Consider the following 23,072-nt stretch of genomic DNA (forward strand, 5'->3'; position numbering starts at 1 on the left):
ACATACATCGATCATCCTAACCCTATCAAAGTGATCCGGCCGATCAAGAGAATTCCAAACACCTGTACGAAAATAATATGCAAATTAGGCACATTCCTCTCGAGTAACCTAATGAAAATTCCACTTTCCGACAACAAGAAAAATGGGAAGGACCGGGGGTGCGTGTGTGTTCACTAGAGGTGGTGCTAAAAAAAGGGGGGAGGCCAAGGGGGCAAAAAGTATTTTGGACAAAACTGAGGCAATTTCGAAATTTTCTCCCCTTGATGCCACAGACTTTAACTGAAATGGCGCCCCTTCCAACATTCAGGGTCTGCACATCGTGGCCTCAGTTTGGTTGCTCGTCAGAATTATTTTCAATTAGCGCTTCCTCTCGCTGCATTCCTTTTTTTTTCATGGGGCACATCTTCTTATCAAATTCTAAAGAGCTTGGTCACTGGTGTTTCATAAAGCTGATCGTAATATTAAGCAAGATTTTACGCAAGACTGGAATATATTCCTTGGTGCTATGTCAGTTAGATAGGGATATATCATTTAGCACAACAAATGTTTACCAGTAGAGCGTAAAGTCATTCGTAACTGACGAACAGCTTTATGAAACACCCACCAGGTACGATTATGAGGATGGTGGAGACCTCTGTGACCCCACACGTGTCATGCGGTATGAACTGATGATTCATTGCCAGAATATTTGAAAAAAATTGTCGTCATGGCAACGGACAGGTCTTCTTCTAAGTTGGCAACTTTGTATAAGTTTTCCTTTTTTTTTATTTGGCATTTTGCCTCTTTTTGCTAGATGATTTCAGATCGATTTTTAAGAACCACAAGAATTCGACAAGCGGCGGAAGATATCAATTGTGAAAGTATACATCTCACATGCAGTCTGGTTCATAATGAGGATATCGCTGAACTACAAATTTGTAACTGGATGATGTTTCCTTAGATGTTGCCCCCGTTCGTACGCTCCATTTCCGATTAGTTACTGTGTTCTTTATTTAAAAAATAAGAAATAAAAAAATAAGAAAGAAAAGTAACGTCCACAGTAGAAGGTCTAGAACAGGAGCGGCGTTTCTAGTCAACAAGTCAAGGGGGATGAGAAGGAGCACCAAAGTTTACCTCGTCAACTTTGTTTCTGGATTTCAAAGTGGGGGGGGGGGAAAGAATGATCATGCGAGGGAGAATTGTGAGCTGAAACAAACCTTACCATCAACATCGAATTTTACCCTATGAAATATGTAGGTGGTTCGAATGAATATTTGGTAATTTGGAATAAAATGAAAAAAAAAACACCCATAATAATAAGAGGGGCAGTTAGGGGGGGGGGGCAAATTGAAAAAAATACAGGTTTCCTCAAAATATTCATTTAAACGACGGTGAGGTACGATACTTTTCTTTGCACAATCCTTTGAAGCACCACGTATATTCTTCAACTGAACTTGGAGAAGCATTTTGGACGATGTATATCTCAGGCAACCATCAAAATAAGATAAGAAAGAAAGAAAGAAAAGGGGCAGGGAAAAGGATTGGTAAAAAAGACATGAAAAGGCAGAGAGAGTTGAAAGAATGAATATTTGAGCGGGAAATTATTGTTTCATCTTGTATGTATTCTCCTTATGTGTCATGCAAAATACAGTCGAAAGGTCTTTGATTAGAATTCAATAAAATGCGATTTAGGTCATGTCAGCACTTCTCTCAAGTAATTTAATTTATATTGCAGTTATTTACTGGCATAAAAGTTCTATTTTCATACATCTGCTGTGTGTTTAGCTGATAATTGGCATGCCTTTCCAGAGCATGGCAAACAACTGACATTAGTGGCATCACATAGACGGAAAGTGAACTTTAAATAACGAATTTAAATCACGATAGAAATATCATATTTTCTATTTTATCACTCAATTGGGGCTATTGTAGGTGCTATTGTCATGATTGTTAGTGTATTTGACCCAGCTCTCATGATCTTAGTTTGTGTAAAGTTTCGAGCGTTTCTTACTTGCGATTTACTTCGCGATATTTCGCGGCAGTGTATGGACGAACGGAAGAAAAAAATAAGAAATTGGGAGTGTGATCCAAATGTTCATTTCCCTCTAGCATGAATTCTCCTTATAATATTGTTTTTCGTCTATTTTTCGTTTGTTATTTTTTTTTCTGCTCGGAGATCCCGAGTCGAACAAACATCAGTCCATTCTACATTATTTCCAGAAAGCAACTAAGGCTCTTGTAATTTGAAATATTTTTGATTCACATGATGAAATTATCCATATGCTACACAAATTCCTATAAAAGCCAAACTGTCATGAGGATACTGAATAAGGGGTAGGTCCCTTAAAGTCATAGCTTGTGGTAGGATACATCGATAGAAAGTTATACAGTGTAATACAATAATACAATACTACACAGTAAGATTTAATATAACGCTGTTTACTACATGAACATTACAATCATGACAGTCATGACAGTAGTTGTTTTAAGTCTTTTGATCGATTTTCCTAGCCTCCCCCGCCCGCATTCCCTATAATTGCCACTGACCGGTCGTCTTTTTGGCTAAATAAAAAAGCTCCTATTTTGATCGAATTACTTTAACTATTTGAATATGAATTTTAAATTTATTATATTGCTAACCCGAGCCCACTCTCTCAACATCCCCTCAAAAACTTTTATTACAGAAAAACCAATTTCTCTACCCCCTCTCTCTCTCTCTCTCTCTCTCCCTCTACATAATCTCCCTTTCTCTCCATAGCTCTCCCTTTCATTTTTTTCTTTCTTCTCCCTCTATCTTTCTCTCTTCAACTTCCTCTCCGTTATGACCCTGTGATGACGACACAATGGTGATTCATACCAATACTTCGATACCTCGATCATTTCTCTGAAATAGTTTAGCACTCGAAGCCACCCCCCCCCCCCTCCACACCCACACACACCTCCAAACCTTAAGAGGCTGTCATCCTTTTTTAGCTCGGTCTTTAATAACGCTGGCAACTTTACATCATGTTTCTTACGAGAATATGATCTATTTAGCGATGAGAGAGGAAGAAAAAAAAATCATACTCTAACATGGAATCTTACCCCCCCCCCCACCTTTATTTTGCTGCACCGCCGTCTAATGATACCAGTCATTGAAGGCCAATAGATAGGAAGTGAGTCATGTGGAGCATCCTTTTTGTCTATTGCTGGTATAACCTCATTTTGACCTACTTTCTCTCCCACCCCCCTCTCTCTCTCTCTCTCTCTCTGCTGGTTCTGTTGTTATTTAAGCCCCTATGATGACAAAACAAAACATTTATAACAAGTTGATGACTGTATATAAAAATTACAAATCAAATTAAATAGTGGTGTTCTATTTACATTTTCTATAACAGTGTTTTCCCTCTAGAATCCCCTAAAAAAATCGAAGCAGCGTATTCTGTCCTTGGCCCTTTCCACGAAATGCATTAAAAAACCAAATTTTGGATGGTGTATTGTGAATAACGTGAATTGAGAGAAAACAACTTTTTAAATTGCAACATTTGCTTCCATTTTTCTCTATTCACCATTCTAATATGTCCTTAATTAAACTTCAATGTGACTCACCAAATCATCCATGATTTTATGACATCCAAAGCATGAAGATGGCCATTGACAGATCACGGATTTCACCAATTTGAGGGAGGGGGTGTCACAGAAGGTAGACATTTAAAGAATTTACTCTGGATTTTTCTTTTACATAAACTTAGTATTAGTATGCACTCTCTTCCCGCCCCTTAAAATAAAAAGCTGGAAGGTACAAAAAGCACCTTATGAAGGGGAAAAACCTACGTGAAAAGGGTGTTGGAAAATTTATGGGCGATAAGGGGCATGTGGCCCCCCCCCCCCCTCCTCCGATCCGCGCCCGAACATAGACAAGATAGAGCCGGAACCAAGATCACGATGACCTTGATCATTTTGTCATTAATGTATTTTTACTTGACAAAATGAAATCCAGTCTAAGATGAAAACGAAACAATCGGGGAATTTAGAGTTAAAGTATATGTGCTTAATGAAATAGTATGTCCAAACAAGGTAAACAATTTGTATAAAATTGCGAATGATAAGTTACTCATTGTTAGCGGAAATGAATATGATGAAACTGGAAAAAAGGGAAAACAGGTTTATCAACAATGATATTGAGAATTTATCAAACAATCCAAATAAGGATTTAGAAAAATTGGTTCAAGGTTCACAGTTATCACTTGAATGTATTAATCATTTCCATGAATCATTATTTTCAACCTAATTTGTTCAATTTGACCATTAATGTTAATTATGTATTCAATAAAACTTCCGTGGTTCTGAGTTTGATGGTTAAGTGTCATTACGTCATTGTACTTAACCATTAGTGTCGGTTTGTAATGATTGATCGCATTCCATAGCATCCTCCCACGATATTAACCATTTTGTTGTACTTTTCCTGGAGTTTTTTTTTCAGTTAAACCTATTCAATTCCATTTTGAAATCACATTTGAACTATATATATACGCTATATAAATATGAACAAATTCAAATCACAATGTTGAGACTGTAATAATTGTTCATATAACAAAGATGTCTATGTTACAAGTATTTCTAATGCTTTTCAACAAATAAGGATCCACTCCCACGAAAGTTGACGTCCATCTGTAATATACCTAAAAGTCAAGTCCATCCCAGAAAATAGTTGATTTGAATCGAAAAAGGAAAATCAAACAAGCAGAGCGATAAAAGCTTCTTTAAAATCGGATGTAAAATAAGAAAGTTAGGACTTTAGTTGGCTTATTTTTCATAAACGGTTATATGCACAACTCAGTGTTATGAAAATGATAGAGTCAATGATGTCACTCAATCACAATTTATTTTCTTTTTTTATTGTTTGAGTTAAACTAAGAATATGTCAATTTTGATTTGACGATGATGACCCTCTTTATTCAACCACAAAGTGTTAATTGGTAAATCCACGTGTTCATGGAGAAATAAAACTTATTGTTTCACATATTTCATGATTCAAATAATAAAACACAAAATAAATAGTGAGTGGGGGTGCCATCAGTCCCCCCCCCCCATTTGCATACCGACCAAGATGTGCATATACACACTCTTAAAGTAGTTGGGCAAAAAATGCCCAACCTTTAACCAACCCTGGGCATTATACTGTCCACTCAACTACTGGTTAAAATCTGCTCAAATTGCATGGGTAATAAAATCTAATAATTGGGTAAAAAATTTGCTCAATTGGATAATAATTGCCCAGAATATATATGTCTTTTACCAACATACATTACCCAGCACAGTGGACAGTATGTTGCCCAACATTTTAAGTGTACATGTAACTGTTTTGTGAAATTAAGGCTGATATTTAGAATGTCATAACTTTATTACTTTACATCAAATTTAGATGACATTTCCAGTGTTATGCTAGTTAGATTTTCTCTTTTTATTTAAAATGAACCTTTTGATTGGGTGGACTTGCCCTTTAAGTATTCACTGTATTTCTATAGAAGGCATTGAGTACTCCAAAAAGGTATCGTAAGTATTTCTGAATTAAAAGAAATAAACACATTACGAACACCGATATTGTTTCACTATTTTTAACATCCTCTTCATCATCAGATGAAATCTTTTTTCTTGTTTTTTTTGTTGTTTCATTTTTATTTTGTTTCGTTTTTATTTTGTTTCGTTCTTCGATATTTTTGGGCTGATTTCGAAAGTTATTTCCTTGTTAGGGCATCCTCGGAAAGCAATCAATCTATATTTGCCTCCACTCAATTCTCTATTTGGGCCGAGAAGTGAGAGATTGTTGAAACAGATTGTCTTCTTGACTCTATAAGTGATACCACTTAAAAAAAACCACGCTTAATCATTATGCCCCACCGTATTTATAACTATGACATTGTATTTATAACTAATTATACGAGTCACAGACGATAACAGGAGTAGCTTTTATTTTTTCCATCCTTCAGTTCTTGGTGCAGAAATATGACATATTGTTATTTCAAGTGATAAAATAACAAATATAGGAGATGCTAGGATTGATGGGATTGTTTTAGCTGAATAAACCAAAGCTTTTTTCTATAGCAGTTCTTTTAGTAATTCCAAATAAAGATATATCAAATGTCAAGTCCAACCCACTAAAAATGATTTGAATCAATAAAGAAAAATCAACAAGCATACCCTGAAAATGTCATCAAAATTGGATATAAAATAAGAAAACTATGACATTTTACACTTTCGCCATTTATATACGATTTATAGCGAATTATGGATTATACAATATTTCAGTCCTTACATATTTGACGACACGAATTCATTTACCGCAGAATGACAATTCCACAGTGTCATGTTCAGGGAGGAATAAAACCCTGATTCAGGCATGACAATGATGAGAAAATAAGAATATTTCATATCACATAATGAATATGCAAAAGAAATATTGAGTGGGTTCCATATCGGTTCCTTCATTTGCATACTGACCAGGATGTGCATATAGGCCTGTAACTGTTATGTGAAATTACGTGAAACTTTAAAATGTCAAACTTTCATATTTTACATCTGATTTTTATCAATTCTTGATATGTTTATACTCGTTTGATCTTTTTATTTTTATTCAAATCAACTTTTTTTTAAAGGAAGGACTTGCCCTATGATATTTTGATTTGGACACCATAGAAGTTAGACGTTAATCTGTATTAAACCAGATGACTTATAGAACGGCAGCACATTGTTTTAAGGTATGCAACACTTTTTTGTTAAATCATTGTAATTTCATGTCATGGAGTTTGAAGAATGATCGAAAAAAGTAAAGAAAATAGCCCCTCAAAAAGCATTTTGGATGAATTTAATAAATGTACATACACGAAGCAGCTGAATTTCGCACCCGAATCATAATTATATTTTCAGTTGGCAATATTTCGGTAACTATAGGCCAACTCAGATCCCCCTCTCGCCGCCCTATCATCCTAACCTCCCCCCCCCCCCCCCCCGATATCGAATATCTAGATATTCGAATAAAACGGTATTATTTTGAGCCGACATGAAATCATCTGTCAGGCACCGGCTCTAGAAGAAGCTAATAACCCGTTGCTCTCTGACCTTGATTCAAAGTTAATACCAGGCCAGGAGTTTTCCCTGGATTCATTTTGAGAGTTGGTTGCCACCGGTGTTTGCCTGCCTGAAAAACTTGATGGGGCTTTATACACGCTACCATGCGCACCTTCTCTGAGCTCAATTTTCCTGAATGTTTTCATTTCGTTTTCTTCAAGTTTGCGAAGGATTTATAATCACATCCGACCTTTGATGGAATTCATTATGTTTGACATAGTGTGCATACTGTCTGATTTGAGCGCTAGCTACAAAAAAAAAGAACAAGTGGTGAGTTGTTTCCATTGATGCGGGCATTGATGATAACTTGATATGTAGGCCTACTAGTCCGGGCAAATTCCGTACGTGAATTTGATAATTGCAGAGCGAGCGCACTCACAACTGCATAAACTTTCATCCACTCGTATTCATTTACATAGCATTGGTGTTTTTGCGCGTACTCGGTTCGATGTAGTCTGCAGCATAAATTTTGGAATATATCGTGATCGTGGGAAAAATTTTCTATCATCTGACTCGGAGCACTTATGATACTAGTGTAGACAATTGGTCGATGTGTGAACTGTTTCGACTCGTGGACCATGGCTTTGAACAGGTTGTTGATATTTTGTGCAGTGGTTTATTGCAGTCTGTGTCAGCTGTCTTCTGGAGGTATTCTCCCGGGGGAGCTGCGGGGAGATGGCGGTATGGATGTGGGGTATTTAGATGGGGTCCATGAGGCTAGTAGGTTGATCATGGAGAGGCACGGTGAGAGGCATGCTAGAGCATCAGGATCAGTGATTGAGACGCCCAAATGCAGCGGGGGACTTGATTTATATTTTGTTTTGGACAGGTAATATATTACACTTTTTTAACATTGGTTTATTGACATGATTGGTGACGATGATGATGATGATGATGGTGAGGAATGAGGATGATGATGGTGAGGAATGAGGATGATGAGGATGATGATGATATGATGATGATGATGATGATGATGATGAAATGACGACGATGATGACAATTATGATGGTGATAAAGGTGATGATGATGATGATGATGATGATGATGATGATGATGATAATGATAATGATGATGATGATGATGATGATGATAATGATGATGAAATGACGATGATGACAGTGATGATGACAGTGATGATGATGGTGATAGTGAGGATGATGATGACGGTGGTGGTGGTGGTGGTGATGATGATGATGGTGATGATGATGATGGTGATGATGATCGTGATGATGATGATGATGATGATAATGATGATGATGATGGTGATGATGGCGATGATGATGATGATGACAAGGATGATGAAGATGAACATGGTTACATCAGAGGCTTATTTTATGATGATGATTGATATCATTAAACTTCAGATAGAGTCATAGAGAATACAATCGTAATTAAACTTAAAGTGGGAGTTCATCCTGACTTGAATTATTATCAGGATGAACGTCCCGTCAAATGAATTTATATTGCAGGTCTACAATGTAGGCATATACTTACTTGATACTTGATACTTGATGAAGTAATCCCTTTGGCAGCTTGTACAGAAGCTATACTGGGATGATAGGTTGAATAAAAGTGGTGATGTTCATGGAATAAAATGGAATGTAAGAAATGTAATCGTAAATGTTTCATAATGGTATGAATAAAATTTTAAGATTTGTAAATATTGATTAAAAGATATTTGTCCAATCATTCATGCCGTTAATTGTTTTCAGTTCCAATCAGTGTTCGTTCAAAAAATATATATCGATAGTGTTTTCTGTAGTTCTAAGACCTCTTTAGTTTATAAGACCTATCCCTTTAAGTGTCGCAAAATTACATTGAATCAAATCAAGCGTGCCGTTAACGTCTTGAAATTACATTATGTTAATAAATCATATTTGGCATTAATGATTTATCCATGCCGAACGCAGACGACAAAATATCAACCGTGATCGATATTCATGATTTCGGGCTCGAAAAATGAGCTATAAATTTATCATAATCCGTGCTAGTTTTTCACAATGCGCACACATGTCATGGTCAAATGACTTGGCATCTCCGTATGCTGATAACAGTATCTGAAATGACATTTCCACTTGTGGTTTAAGAATGAATCTAGTAATGAATCACAATGCCAAAGTTTACTGACAATTTCCTCCTTCAATTTTCATTTTGAAGGCGCCTATTTCAATTTCTGTAGGATATAAGGTTCTTTAAAAGGAGAGAAGATCATTATTTCTAGCGCAAAATATATCTTTGAAATACATTTCCTTGGCTAAATGACGCTTTTATTTTTATTGACAGGCTTGCTTATGGGATATATATCCAGGGAAGCCTGATATATCTATGACCTGTACATCCATACGGTCGATGTAGCTACAATAGGTCTATAGTTATTCATCCTCTAACACTCTTAAAGGTCAAGTCCACCCAGAAAAATGTTGATTTGAAAAAATAGAGAAAAATCAAACTAGCATAACGCTGAAAATTTCATCAAAATTGAATGTAAAATAAGAAAGTGATGATATTTTAAAGTTTCGCTTATTTTTCACAAAAGAGTGATGTGCACAACTCAGTGACATGCAAATGAGACAGTCAATGATGTCCCTCACTCACTTTTTCTTTTGTTTTTTATTGTTTGAATTATACAATATTTCATTTTTTACAGATTTGACAATAAGGACCAACTTGACTGAATTATATAGTATTAAACAATGCTAATTCCACATGTTCATGGAGGAATTAATCGTTGTTTCACTTGACAATGAGGAGAAAATTAGAATATTTAACATTTCTCACAATAAAATACAAAAGAAATAGTGAGTGGATGACGTCATCAGTCTCCTCATTTGCATACCGACCAAGATGTGCACATAACTGTTTTGTGAATTAAGCAAAACTTTAAAATGCCATAACTTTCTTATTTTATATCCGACTTTGATGAAATTTTCAGTGTTATGCTTGTTTGATTTTTCTCTTTTTATTCAAATCAACTTTTTGTTGGGGTGGACTTTATTGGGGTGAAATTTATTAAATGTCTGATATGCCATTTTGTAATTTATGTCATGGCCTGTAGATGCAACCATAATCACAACTTATTCTGTAGATGTCAGGAATAAACGGGTGTCAACTCCAGTTCATGATGTATCGGAAATGTGAAAATCCACTGGCTTACGAGTGCATGAAGACCTATGAATCCTTGCGAATCAAGTTTAATTTATCCACAGGCTGCTCTTCGGTTTGTTTTCATTTGGTCTAATGCCAATTCGTCCAATTGCCAACTCGTCCACTAGGGTTGGTCTACCATCATTTCGTCCAATATCCACATGGTCTAATTGTAATTTCGTCCACTCACACTTTCGTCTAATAACCAGTTGATCCAATAGCCATTTAGTCCGTATACTGACTGTTAATTGTACAAAATGAATGAAAATAAACAAACGGATATTAGACCAACTGGTTATGAGACGAAATGGTCATAGACGAACTGGTGATTAGACGAAGTGATGATTGGACCAAAAGGTTATTAAACCAAATGGTTGTTAGACGAAATGTTGATGGACGGAATGGCATTAGACAAAATAAAGGTAGACCATATATGGTGAGTGCACGAGTTGGCAGGAGACGAATTGGCAATTAACCTGCTCTGCGAAGGCTAGTAATTTTGTTGGAAATGTGTTTATCAAAGCTTTGAATTTCTCTACGTTTGACTAATTTTGAGTAATAACCTTCCAAGAAACCCTGATGCAAGTCCAGTCACTGGCCACTGGTTAGAAGTAAGGAACTAGTTACATTTTAGGTATGAAGGGAGATGTCAACGCATGTGGGAGTTACCCTATATTCTATTTTATTTAGTATCTAATTAGCCAGCAAGTTTTTTTGGCCATGGACGTGGTCATAGCTGTCATTATACATTATTTATCGGCAATTTATCAGTTTGTAACTAAGGTCAAATCGTGTTAGTGGTACATTAATATATGCGTATATGTATATAGTCCTGGGTATGAATACACAGGGGAAGTGGAAAAGAAGATTATGTAAACGGACTTTTTTTCCGGAAAAGAGTGATAAATCCGCAATGATTGAAGCGAGTTCAACGGAGAGGTGTAGGAAAGGGATCTCGTGCTTTGTGCCTTCACATCGAATGACGGCCAACTTATTTTTTTATGACTCACAATGAGGGACAACCTAGTTCCTTTACACTCTCAAAATAGTTTAATATTCTATCTCAAAGGTGTAATTACTTAAATTAGGGAGGTGGAAAGGAAAGGTGTCAGGGCAGTATACTGTCTGTAGTCATATATTAACCAACATAGGGGGTCAATTCAACCATAGACGAATCAACTGTAATCATGATCCCATTCTAGAAATGCTTACTAAAATAGTTAATTTCTACTCATAATTTATGCAAATTGTTTGTTGTTTGTACATAAAGTGAAAGGTAAACATGGTAAAGCAATGAATGAAAACAAAACGTATTTCATGTCTATTTGCGGCATAGGATCGTTCGTACTTGGTAATCTCGTTTGAAAAAAAAAGATAAAAGGTTGGAAGAATGTTGTTTCATATCCGCCTTTTACATGAGATTTTAAGTCCTCAATATTGAAGTGAAACCGTTTTTTTCCTTCGAGTATCTATTATATTGATAACCTGTAACTATCCATGTTAGAGGATTGACATTGTATCTTTAGTTCTACTGAATGTTACGATTATATTCATTTTCTTCAAGAATTAAAAACATTTCTAGATGGATTGAAATTAAAATACACTGCCTTTACAAATAAAGATTAATCTGATGCGACGCACAGTTAAAAAGAGAGGGAGAGAGAGAAGTGACAAAAAAATCAAACAAACATATGAACGAATTACAAGCAGGCACAAATGAATTGTGTATTTTTTTTTCAAATCTTACCACTCTAATGAGTTAGTAAATGCATATAATTTGGTTGACATAAAACATCTCTTTGTAAATTGGTGTAAATTTAATTTAAAGTTACCTATTTTACAGGTTTGAGGAAGAATCATTATCATTTTATGTCACGTTAGAAAATGTAGATAGCTACTATATGTTAATTGATTACAGATTTAACGGAAGACATTTAGGAGATCTTTCCGGCTTTATTCGGGGCCACCTTCTGTATCTTGCTTTCCTTTTATGATATAGAAACAGGCCTACGCCTTTGCTGTTAAAATTTGTTTTCAAAGAGTTTGTTTTTATACAAATTATGCTACCATAACTATGATAGCAAGGTGGAAAACGGGTAGCCACATATTTTTTTATACGTGTGTGTCTTGTGTTCGTTTGCCCCCCCCCCCCCCCCCCCGTTACCTATAAGCCAGTTCGTAGTTCCACTCTGCGCATGATCGGAAGATTCTACGCATGATCAGACGAAGGTCATTTGTACAAAAGTGACATGGTGGTTTAAAATTTAATGAGATAAGCACCAACTTTGATTTTTGATTATTCATGTATTCTTTTGAATTGTGTTTTTCATTTACATCCACAAAAAACAACAATGCGTCCACGGACGACTGGTATCTCACAGTTTGAAAAGTACATTGTATAACATGCTATAATATGCTTTCAAATTAGAAATGCAACAAATACCTTCATAGAGTGTTGAATGGTGTGCTATTCTAGTCACCTGGTCTATTCAATTTCTTCATCCTGCTATGTAAGGCATTCTTACATAATATCTTTCTTTGAAATCTGCCTATCACATTGAAAGAAATGAAGGGTCATTTGACCAAAATTGCCCATGACTAACTACGAACTGGTCTATTATTACAAGATTTTAAAAAATCCTTTCTTGACTTCACTGACAATTTTATTTCTGATGTTGATGTTTCTCACAGGTAAAGCATATTCCTCTTAAGTATCTCCGAAATATATTTGCAATTGCAATTGTAATGATTCAAGGAGAGATAAAATGGGGAGGGAGGGGGTAGGAAGATTACCCTGGTAAAACGTGCATCGTGTTGCCGCCATTGGCATTATGATATCATCCTATCGTAGAACATGATTGTGTTTTTACAAATTCTCCCCAAAAAATGTCAGCCAAACAGAGAAAAGGAAAGAATACGAAACTCACGCAGTTACCCAAATACTGCAATTCAATAACTTCACGAAATAAGTACACATTCTCTCACCAGCGAATATGGCTTGAAAATAGATATTTGTCTGAGAATCAGATTTTTTTCTATCATATTTTCCGAGTTAAAGGGCGGGGGGGTTGAATTGGTTGTGAACTTGGTTACAGGTTTGACTCCGACATAAGCAAGGCACGACCCAATGTCATCCGACAGCTGTTTCCATAGCAACCAAGATGTCTTGTTGTTTTTGCAGTGGTGAATGATGGGGGATGGGGATAGAATGTTTCGTGAGATATTTTGCTTGTGGTTTCAAGTTGGTTGGGTTGACTGAGAACAGGATTCGTCTGATGTACCTCCATGGTCTGATCAAATTTTTGTGGTTCTTTTTAGAGGGGGTATTCGAGAGGCATGTAGTAATATCGGCAGCCGCGAGACTTTAGTTCATAATGATTAACTCTATTCAATTTATTTTATTATCAGGATATTCAGTTATTTTCAGATTTTTGTGTCAATTTCTTCCGTACAAATGTACAAGATCTTTTGCATGTGTAACTTCTCCGCCCTTCTCCGCTATTCATTTATGGTCACTTACAGCGTTGTTAGTCCTGTGTTCTTCATCAAAGTCTTCATTATTATTTCAGCCTTTAATTTCTTGTTTGTCTATTTACATTGCATTAATGTGTTATGGATAATAATCTCAATACAAGAAGTGCGTCAAGAATTATTTTCATTATCCCTTCCTCATAAATCCCCCGCCCCGATTACTGCCACCACCATCAACAACAACAACATCACTCCCTTCACCACCACCACCCTCAGAAGCCACCACCATTTCATTTATCAAAGGGTATAGGGAATATGCCATTATGCCTCTGTTATAAATAGGCCTAGACCTATTTAATTTCCCAACCTGACCTGGGATATTTATAAAATTGACGCTCAGTATGTGTCCCCAAAATTGATGTTCGCAACGTAACTTTCGTTGAGTCACCGAGCATGAAAATCTAATTATTGGTAACACAATGCACGGCAACAGAGCTGAGGGATTCCAGTTGGGTTTGTGGAGGCTTTCGTGCTTGTACACATGATAGAGAGTTTTCGCTCCACGTTGCACGACAGATTCATGATCATAGAAAATGTATTGTCAAATGCCCTTCGTGACAAAGACCAACCAAGAAGTCTTTATCGAAAAGTTCCGTCATGCATTCTGCTCCGAAACTTACGAGGAAACTGCTGTTCCAGTTCACCAATTTCGACAAAGACCTCCCAGCTGTTCTTTGTCATTTAACGGGTATTCGTCATTAATGTGTTCTTGTATCCGTCATGCATTGCGGAGCGAAAATTTCCTAATTTTCGTGAGTGTTATCTATGAGTATAACGAACAAGAGTTTTTTTTTCAGTATGATGAGGTTTTCATCTTATTTTATGTAATAACTGTCCCCTTTATCAATTCCTGACTACAAATTTGAAAAATTGAGGCTATATTTGAGCTACTAACTCTAATTTGTCAGATCATTAATAGTAAGCTTGATTTTATTAACCATGAATCAGCCTATAGCTCTGGTGTAATTGTATCAGAACATTAATTGGGTCATTTTTAACCAGGCAACTTTAAAGGGCCTCTTGTTAACAGGTTTCATCTTTTATATATATTTAAAAAATATATATATATGTTTCGTCTCTTTTTTAACTTAAATTTTCCGTTAATTTTACATCTGTTGGAGTAGCGCTATTTACATATTGTATATTATAAATAGAAACTATTATTATGGTGAAAATTGATTTATAGAATGAGTAATACATGAAATATTGGCAAATCATTGTAGCAGGTAATAAATGTGATTATACATTACGTCAAAGGAAATGTGAGTTTATTAGGAGAGAAATCGATCAAATTACTCTAACTGCTGTTGATCAGCATTTCTGCGTTGTCAAAGTTTTTCATTAAAAAAAATCATCCACTTTTATACTCGAATAGTTTACAGCAAAATAGTAAACGATTAGTATTGTTTTTTAATTTTCTTTGTTCATTTAAAAAAATCTCAATCTGTGTCTCCATTGGATTGCTTTAAAATGGAAGTCTGTTCCTGCCTTTTATATCAAAATAGATCATAAATATAATTGTGGATGATAATAACAACATGAAAATCACCCCAGGACACAATTTACAGGTGCGCCTAGTCTGAGGCAATGCTATTTCATTTTATTACGAATAGAGGCCATATCACGAAATCATTTCATGTTCTAGCTTCTCACACAAATAACTGTCAATGCCTTTTCATTTCGCGCTAAATTCATCTCTTTTGAGAATAGGCTAGTAATGTTGACATTTCCTTTTGGACCTTCAGGCCTCTTCGTGATGATATTTTAACAAAAGTACACCACAAAAGTTTGTCGAGTACCGAAATTTGTGCTTTCATGAGTCATGAGCGAATGCATCATGGAGAAACGAAGGGGGACTTTTTCAAAGGTAAAGATCTCCAATGGTACATTTAATGTGTAACAGACTAGGAAGTTGATGGTTATAATAGAGATCCATTTTGTAGTAGAAATTAAAATTTGAGCAGAAATGAAAAAAAAAGTACATTATTTTAAATTCCGATGAATGATTTCGTTGCCGTTACGTGTTCAGATTTTCGATTGTGATGATGATGGTGATCAGAATAATGATAGTTATCATACTGTAGGTGATGATCATGAATACATTAAAGTATATTTCCATATGGCTTGTTCAATAGATGGATAATGAAAAGCATTTCCCATTTTATCCCTCACAAAATATGACGTCACAATGATGAGTATGGATCTAACTTTAGATTTTATGGCCTGTCCGGAACTATATAACAATAGTTTAATACCTGCTAATTCATTTTCAAATAAAAGTCTGCTGCAATTGAGGCTTTTGTGTGAAAGAGCAAAAGTAATAAAATAGAATGATGTAGTTTGAAAGGAATCGCATAATGATTGAGAAGTTACGATAGTTGAATCGGTCTTTAAACCATGTTTAAACCATGTAATTCTTAAAGTAGACACATCTCTTGCAGATCGTCACCAGAAATTTGCAGCTTTCTTCCAAAAAGTAAAACAAATATTTTTTTTCGATTTTGTTAAAAGCTTTACATGTCTGTTTCTCTGATTTATATATATATATATTTTCTTTTAAGCCAATTTTTCATTTGGATAGCATTTACAAAATCAACAGGATTTTGGAAATCTCTATGAACCCAATTATGTTAAACATACATTTTTCATAAAAAAGGTTTTATAGGCCCCCCAATAAAAAAAAACATAGCATCAGTAGGTCATTGTCCAGAGCGAAAAATTAGTATATTTTGATTTCATGTAATGACATACCTGGTGTGTGTTTGACGCCATTACCAGTATATTCATTTACATATCGCTCGTTTCATAGGTAAATAGCCATGTTTCTTGTGAAAATATGTGAAACCAATAGAAGCAGTACCGTGTTAACTTTCTCATTTTCTAAATCCAATTCCGATTGAAATTTCAATGTTATTTTGTTTAATTGTACTCTATTGATTAAATTCACATCCGTACATGGCCCTGGTCGGAGCAGCACCTAGACATTTGACCCAAAATCCACCTCCATTTTGGAATAAGACCATTTTCCCTTTCAAATCAGCACCCCCTCTTTAAAAAAAAAATCATTCCAATGCCCCTGAATCAATGTTGGGATGGTATTGCCCAATAAGATGACAGAAAATACGAAGATGACAGATAGACGGACAAATGTCAACATTTCATCCGCTTGATTGCTGTTAAACAATCCACTACATCGAGTCTTTATGCTGAACTTGAAAACACGAGAATGCCAAATCGTTGGGTATTTTTTTATTCTTATAAAAGAGACATGATGTCTCGGTTGTGGGTATCACATGACTTATCTTGGTGTTGGTGCGATGAGCAAACTTCCTTCCCATAGTTCTTTCAGAACTTCCGGTATCAAGAGGGATCAGTGAAGAGGGGGGGGGGGGGCTACGTCTTTTCCCATTACTTAATGACAATTGAAATTGTCATTGCTCATTGCATTGTTCGAACTCGTAATATTTATTTATTGAATCATTCATTCATTCATTTATCCATCCAGTCAGTCTTTTATTTGACTATTCAATACTGCATTTATTTCATTAGTTTATCAATATTATCCACTCAGTAATCTTTTTAATAGTTATTTATTAATTTGTCGTGACTTTGTTCTTATACAATATTTTTGCATATTTGAACATCCACCACCAAAAAAAACAGGAATATTTTTTGCGGACTTACTGATTTAGCTGCAGTATAAGACAATTGTTTTTCAATTGATATTTTGGAAAACTATAGATTATGGAGTGCAGAGTATGATTCCATACAAACCAATGTGATAGTCTGTGGCACTCTGTGCAAAGTTCAATCTACATAACATTCGATGGTGACTGAAAGAAAATCAATGTTTATTTGAACTTGAACATTACTGAAGTTATTTTTGCTCTGTTTTAATCCGATCTCCTTCAGTTCAGTACACAAAGTGTGATAAACATAAGTACTTTCAATGAATAATTAACGTGAAATATAATGAGTCATGGACGGTTTGTTAAACATACTTTAGTTTTGTATATAATTTCTTCACGGAAAGATATTATAAAGGCCTATTCCTTTCGAAGGTAATGATGACAAGTGATGATGCTAAGACTGAAAATATATATTTTTTTGTTTTAAGTTAATTATAATCCGATACGATCACATGAATCAGGTTAATGATTCTGCCATTTTTACTTCGCCCGTATCCATATTTTCAGTTGTGTATGTAGTTCTGGCTCGGTTATGAGGACCACTTCTATGTATCTTAACCGGCACCCCCTCTTCAAAAATCGTTCCTGTGCGACCGGGTCCCTGTATAACTAATACCTCGGTCACATTTGCTCTATATACGGCGGTTGTACGGCGAGTCGAAAAGAGCCGTTTTATTCATTTTTATTCGAACCACCTATACATGTATGTATGTACCTGGTACAAAAAAGTTAAAACGGCTGTTTTCGACTCGCCGTATATACGGCCGCCGTAGAATAAATGTGACTGAGGTATCCTATCCCCACAAGGTTCAATGCTCTTTCAAGAGATAAATTTATCAATACTTCTATTATGTTTTAAGGGCTCACGTATATGATTATATGACCAAAAGCTGGAAAACCATTACTACCCCAAATGCGTGACTTTATTTTGATATTATCTAATGATTTGACCACGCAATGCCTTCCTTCCTTCAAGCGATCTAGATTTAAACTTCAGTCAGAGTTCAGGGAACTATACCATCAATGTATTGATAATTCATTATCAAGTTAACACCTTGCTAATCGGTCAAATTGTAACGAATAACCTCATGGGCAGTTACCCCGGACAATTTACCTCTTGACATGCTTGATATCAACGTTAGACATTATATACTAAACCCTCTTTCGCTTGGGTCCCTTTGCATAGGATCCCATGCAAGTTACTGGTTACCATTGGAAGGCACATTTCCTAAAACCTGGTCTCGCGATTTTTTTGTCTTGTCTGATTAACAATATTAATCGAATTTCCCGTGGTTTAACTTCAATGTGTCTGCAATCAGTTCATCTAAAATCCAGTTTGACTATATTCAGATATTAAACATTTATTCACTTGCACAAATTAAAATGAAATCAACAATGACATAAAAATCATATTCTTGCTGTTGGTATAAAATAATTACAATAATAACACCAATAATGATTATAATTATAATGATAAGAATAAAAATTATAATAATGGATGACATTCTAAAAGTTTAAGCTTGGTTTTAACTTATGACTAAGTTTGTAAGATTGTATACAAAACAAAAGAATAAACTCAATAAATCGGACCAAAAAAAAACACTAATATGTATAAAACGATGATTCAAAGTTTTTTCAAACCATACAATTATTTTAGTATTATGAAATCAGAATGTGTATCTTATCAAGTTTCTAAATGATATGAAGTGATTTAAATGATGTTACCTTATAATTATCAATGTTGTAACTTGAAGGTTAAATGTATTATTAGTCAAGATCCAGTAAAATGTATAGATATTGACTTCGATCCAGGAAAAAATAATATAATTATTCCAAAGTCTGTTTGTCTTTTAAAACAGCCACAAATTCATGTGAACGTATTAAAAATGTCGCGTTTGCTTTCAAAACGCATGAATTAAATGGGTATTAGGTTTATAAGTTGAAATTAGTTCTATTTTATATTAGTCATTAATATTGTATGCTTCTTTAAATCGAAAATGTATTTAATTCCATCCATAATTAGGTACGAAGGTAACATATATTAAATTTTGATATCGGGCTTAGAGAATGCTCCATTTCCATTTGTTTTCAAATTAAAGAAAAATCTGCTAAACGAAAAGTAATAATACTGTCAATAATCAACACTTTTAGGTTACTCACATGGATATTACACCAATGTTCCATTTAATTGATAAATGGGTGATGAAATAAGCGTTGATGAAATTTATATGAAAAGTAAGGTTGCATGATATCAATATGAAAATAAGAATAGATATTTAGTTATACAAACATACGATTGATGGTTGGAAGTTGTGCGTAATCTATTGAACTTTTCCAAGATAATTTGATTTTGCATGTCATGTTATATGAATATACAAGTTGTTTTGATAGACGCATCCACATGGAGCTTAAATAGCTGCAGAACCAGAAGGATATTCAAATGCGTGTCTAAGGGGTTAAAGGGTACGTCCCCCCCCCCCCCCCCATCCCACCAGGGGGACGCAAAGAGGGCAAAATGTAAAATTAAGGGGAAACAATTAGAGTTATCAAAAACAAGAAGACAGATGCGATAACAATTGGAAGGGGTGTAACTTCAGCGCTTCCTAATTACTAATTATATACCTTACGTGAATAATAATAATAATAGGCATTTTATATAGCGCCATCTATCTAGAAATATTCTGTTCCGAGACGCGTTGTTATTATTATCGTTACCCCGGCTTTAGCTCGAGCTGCCTTTGAGCGTTCATGCATTCAAGGAATTAATCCTCCCGGGTACCCATTCACCTCACCTGGGTTGAGTGCAGCACAATGTGGATAAATTTCTTGCTGAAGGAAATTACGCCACGGCTGGGATTCGAACCCACGACCCTCTGTTTCAAAGTCAGAAGACTTATCCACTGGGCCACAAGGCTCCACCTTGAATCAAACCTTGGATAAAATAAATTGTTCTGTTGACATGTCAACATTTTTTTTGTATGTCTATGTAATCCAGTGGAAAAAATTGAAAATTAAGTTATTCTGTTGTATTCTATATGCTGGAACATGTTGAAGGGCGCAATTTCAGCGTTTGTCTCGGGCGCCCATGTCGCCCATGTCGTAGATACGCCTTCTTGAAGATACTAGTATAAAATACAAAGCCGAGCTGAACATAACTAAACGTCAATTTATCTCTACTCAAACTTGTATCATCCCTGGTATATCATGGTCGCCCTAAGTGATATACCACATGTGTTTAATATCCTGCTACCTGTCTATGTAATCCGGAGACACTTTTCCATTTTGAAATCATCAGCCATCAAAATTACCATTTTTTTTTTTTACAAATTGAGGCCAACATGCCGTGTTTCATGCTCTCTGAAATGTTGCCGATGAAGGTGAGTAAATTGATGATACCGAATGTTACAGTCATACCAACGAACCCGACTCCAAACCGATTGATGATTGGTATGATAATGATTTGATCGGTCCGGAATCGATTTTTATGGATGTGACTGTGTGCTATTGGGCCTTCATCCACGATGAGCAACGATGTACGATCTCCAAGGATATATCGGGGGATATCTGCTTGTGTATCGGGGTTTTTTTTTCATGCATTCTTCAAAACGCTGTCTAGAGGCTTTATATGACTGATAACTGCTAAATGCTATCCTAAATTACACCGTGTTCAAAATTGTTTTGACAACTTCTTGAAATGTAATTTGAACAGTACATATCAGACAGCTGTATTAGTCTGCATGCACAGACCCTTGGTTTTTGCACTTCGCATAGTGCACAATGCAGTCTGCATTATTGAGACTAGATTCACTATGTACTGTGAGTGATTCTACCAAGTTATTTGATACAGACATGTCTCTGCAGAGACTTTGGAGTCTAGTCTTCACTCTAGACCTATTATTGGTTGAAGTGTCAAACAGGAGTCTGTGTTTGCAGACTACTGCAATATGTCCTATGTCATGTATGTGGGTTAACTATCCAGGAGGTCATAACAAAACGAGGAAATACCAAAACTTTATTTCGTCTGATGATCTCACTCCGTGACAGAACCATGACTACCATATAGTTGGTTACAATGACCTTGATCACGTGACCTGGGTGACCTCTCTCACGAGGTGAACCCTGGACCGGAACCGGAAGCCCGCTGTGAGGTAAACCCGACAGTTCGCATGAAACCTTGGAGGAGTTCCTCCAAAGTCAAACCAGTGAGGATGCAAAATGTCGGATTCAGATTTACGGGCATATACATGGGGAGGCCTGACGGTTGTGTTGCCCTCTAAAAAATAGAGGGGGGTGACGGGCGGGGGTCAAGAATAAAGAGGAAAAAAAATAAAAGTGAAGTGAAAAGGGTTAAATATATTATTTTGATCCGTCAAATCTATCACAAAATTAGATTTTCGTTTTAAAAAAGGCCAGAAATTTCGCTTATTCGTGACTCTAGATTTTTTCCCTCATACGTGATCAGTGGCAGATCCAGGTAGGGGCATATCCGGCCCGTGCCCCCCCCCCCCCCCCCATTTGAGTGGTAGCCCCCAATTTTTCAAGGGAATATGCCATGCATACGCACATGAGGATCGTTTTTTTTGGGGGGGGGCTGTAAATTATTTCCTGGAACAAAATGATCTCGATTTGGTAGTGAAGACCTTTTTTTTTTGCTTGTCAAATTTTGCCTGAACAAAATGTCCCCTCCCCCTTTGGAAAATCCTGGATCCGGCCCTGTACGTAATGTTGTGCCCCTCATTATTTGTTTGCTCATTACACTGCTTGGAGCGGGGTGGGGTGGGGGGAAGGGTGAGAGATTGAAACAGATACACTGTAAAAAATATTGGGTACAATTTCTACCAGCATGAGGGTAAACATGTGTCCAACCAATTCGGGGCAGTATTTTACCCAATGCGGGAAGCATTATTATCCAGTAAGGTTAAAAAATCAGCAGCAACGTCTTTAGAATGGGCAAAATTTTCATCACACTGGATAAATAAAATGCCCAAAAGAAATGCCCAATGTTGGTTGGACACACAATTACCCTCATGCAGCACTTTTACCCAATATTGTTTAGAGTGTAGAGAGATATAGAAAGAAAGAGAGAGAGAGAAGATGAGGAAGTGGAGGGATCGAGAGAGGGGTGGAGATCAGGAAGGGGGAGAATAGATATAAATGAATGTAATTTATTTTGCGAAATTATAATTAATATATTTGATTTGTAGATGATTGTTACTTGAAGTACACTTGAACATTTAAGGTTTAGAGACACTGTTATTTGTTTGGTGAAAGTGTTTTGCTCTTCGCGCTAAAAAAAGGCAATGAAAATGGTGAGTTTTGATCTCGATATTTAAGACAATGCTGGTGACCATGTCATATTTAAAGACATCAATTACGTTACATCACAAATGACCCAATTAATCTCAAATTATAATTCAATTTTGAAATCAAGAGGCCCGCTTTATATATAAATATATTGTCATGTACATGTGCGATTCTTGTCAGCGCAAGAGGGCGCCTTTGCGTAATAAAAGAAGTTTTAAGGTAATTTTATGAATTTTGCCTCATTTTCCGTTTGTTTCTGTTTTGTATTGTTGATGGAGTTGTTGTGATAGTCATACCAGGAAGGGTATTTTCTTAAGC

This window comes from Lytechinus pictus, chromosome 18, assembly GCF_037042905.1.
Source record: "Lytechinus pictus isolate F3 Inbred chromosome 18, Lp3.0, whole genome shotgun sequence".
NCBI classification, from domain to species: Eukaryota; Metazoa; Echinodermata; class Echinoidea; order Temnopleuroida; family Toxopneustidae; genus Lytechinus; species Lytechinus pictus.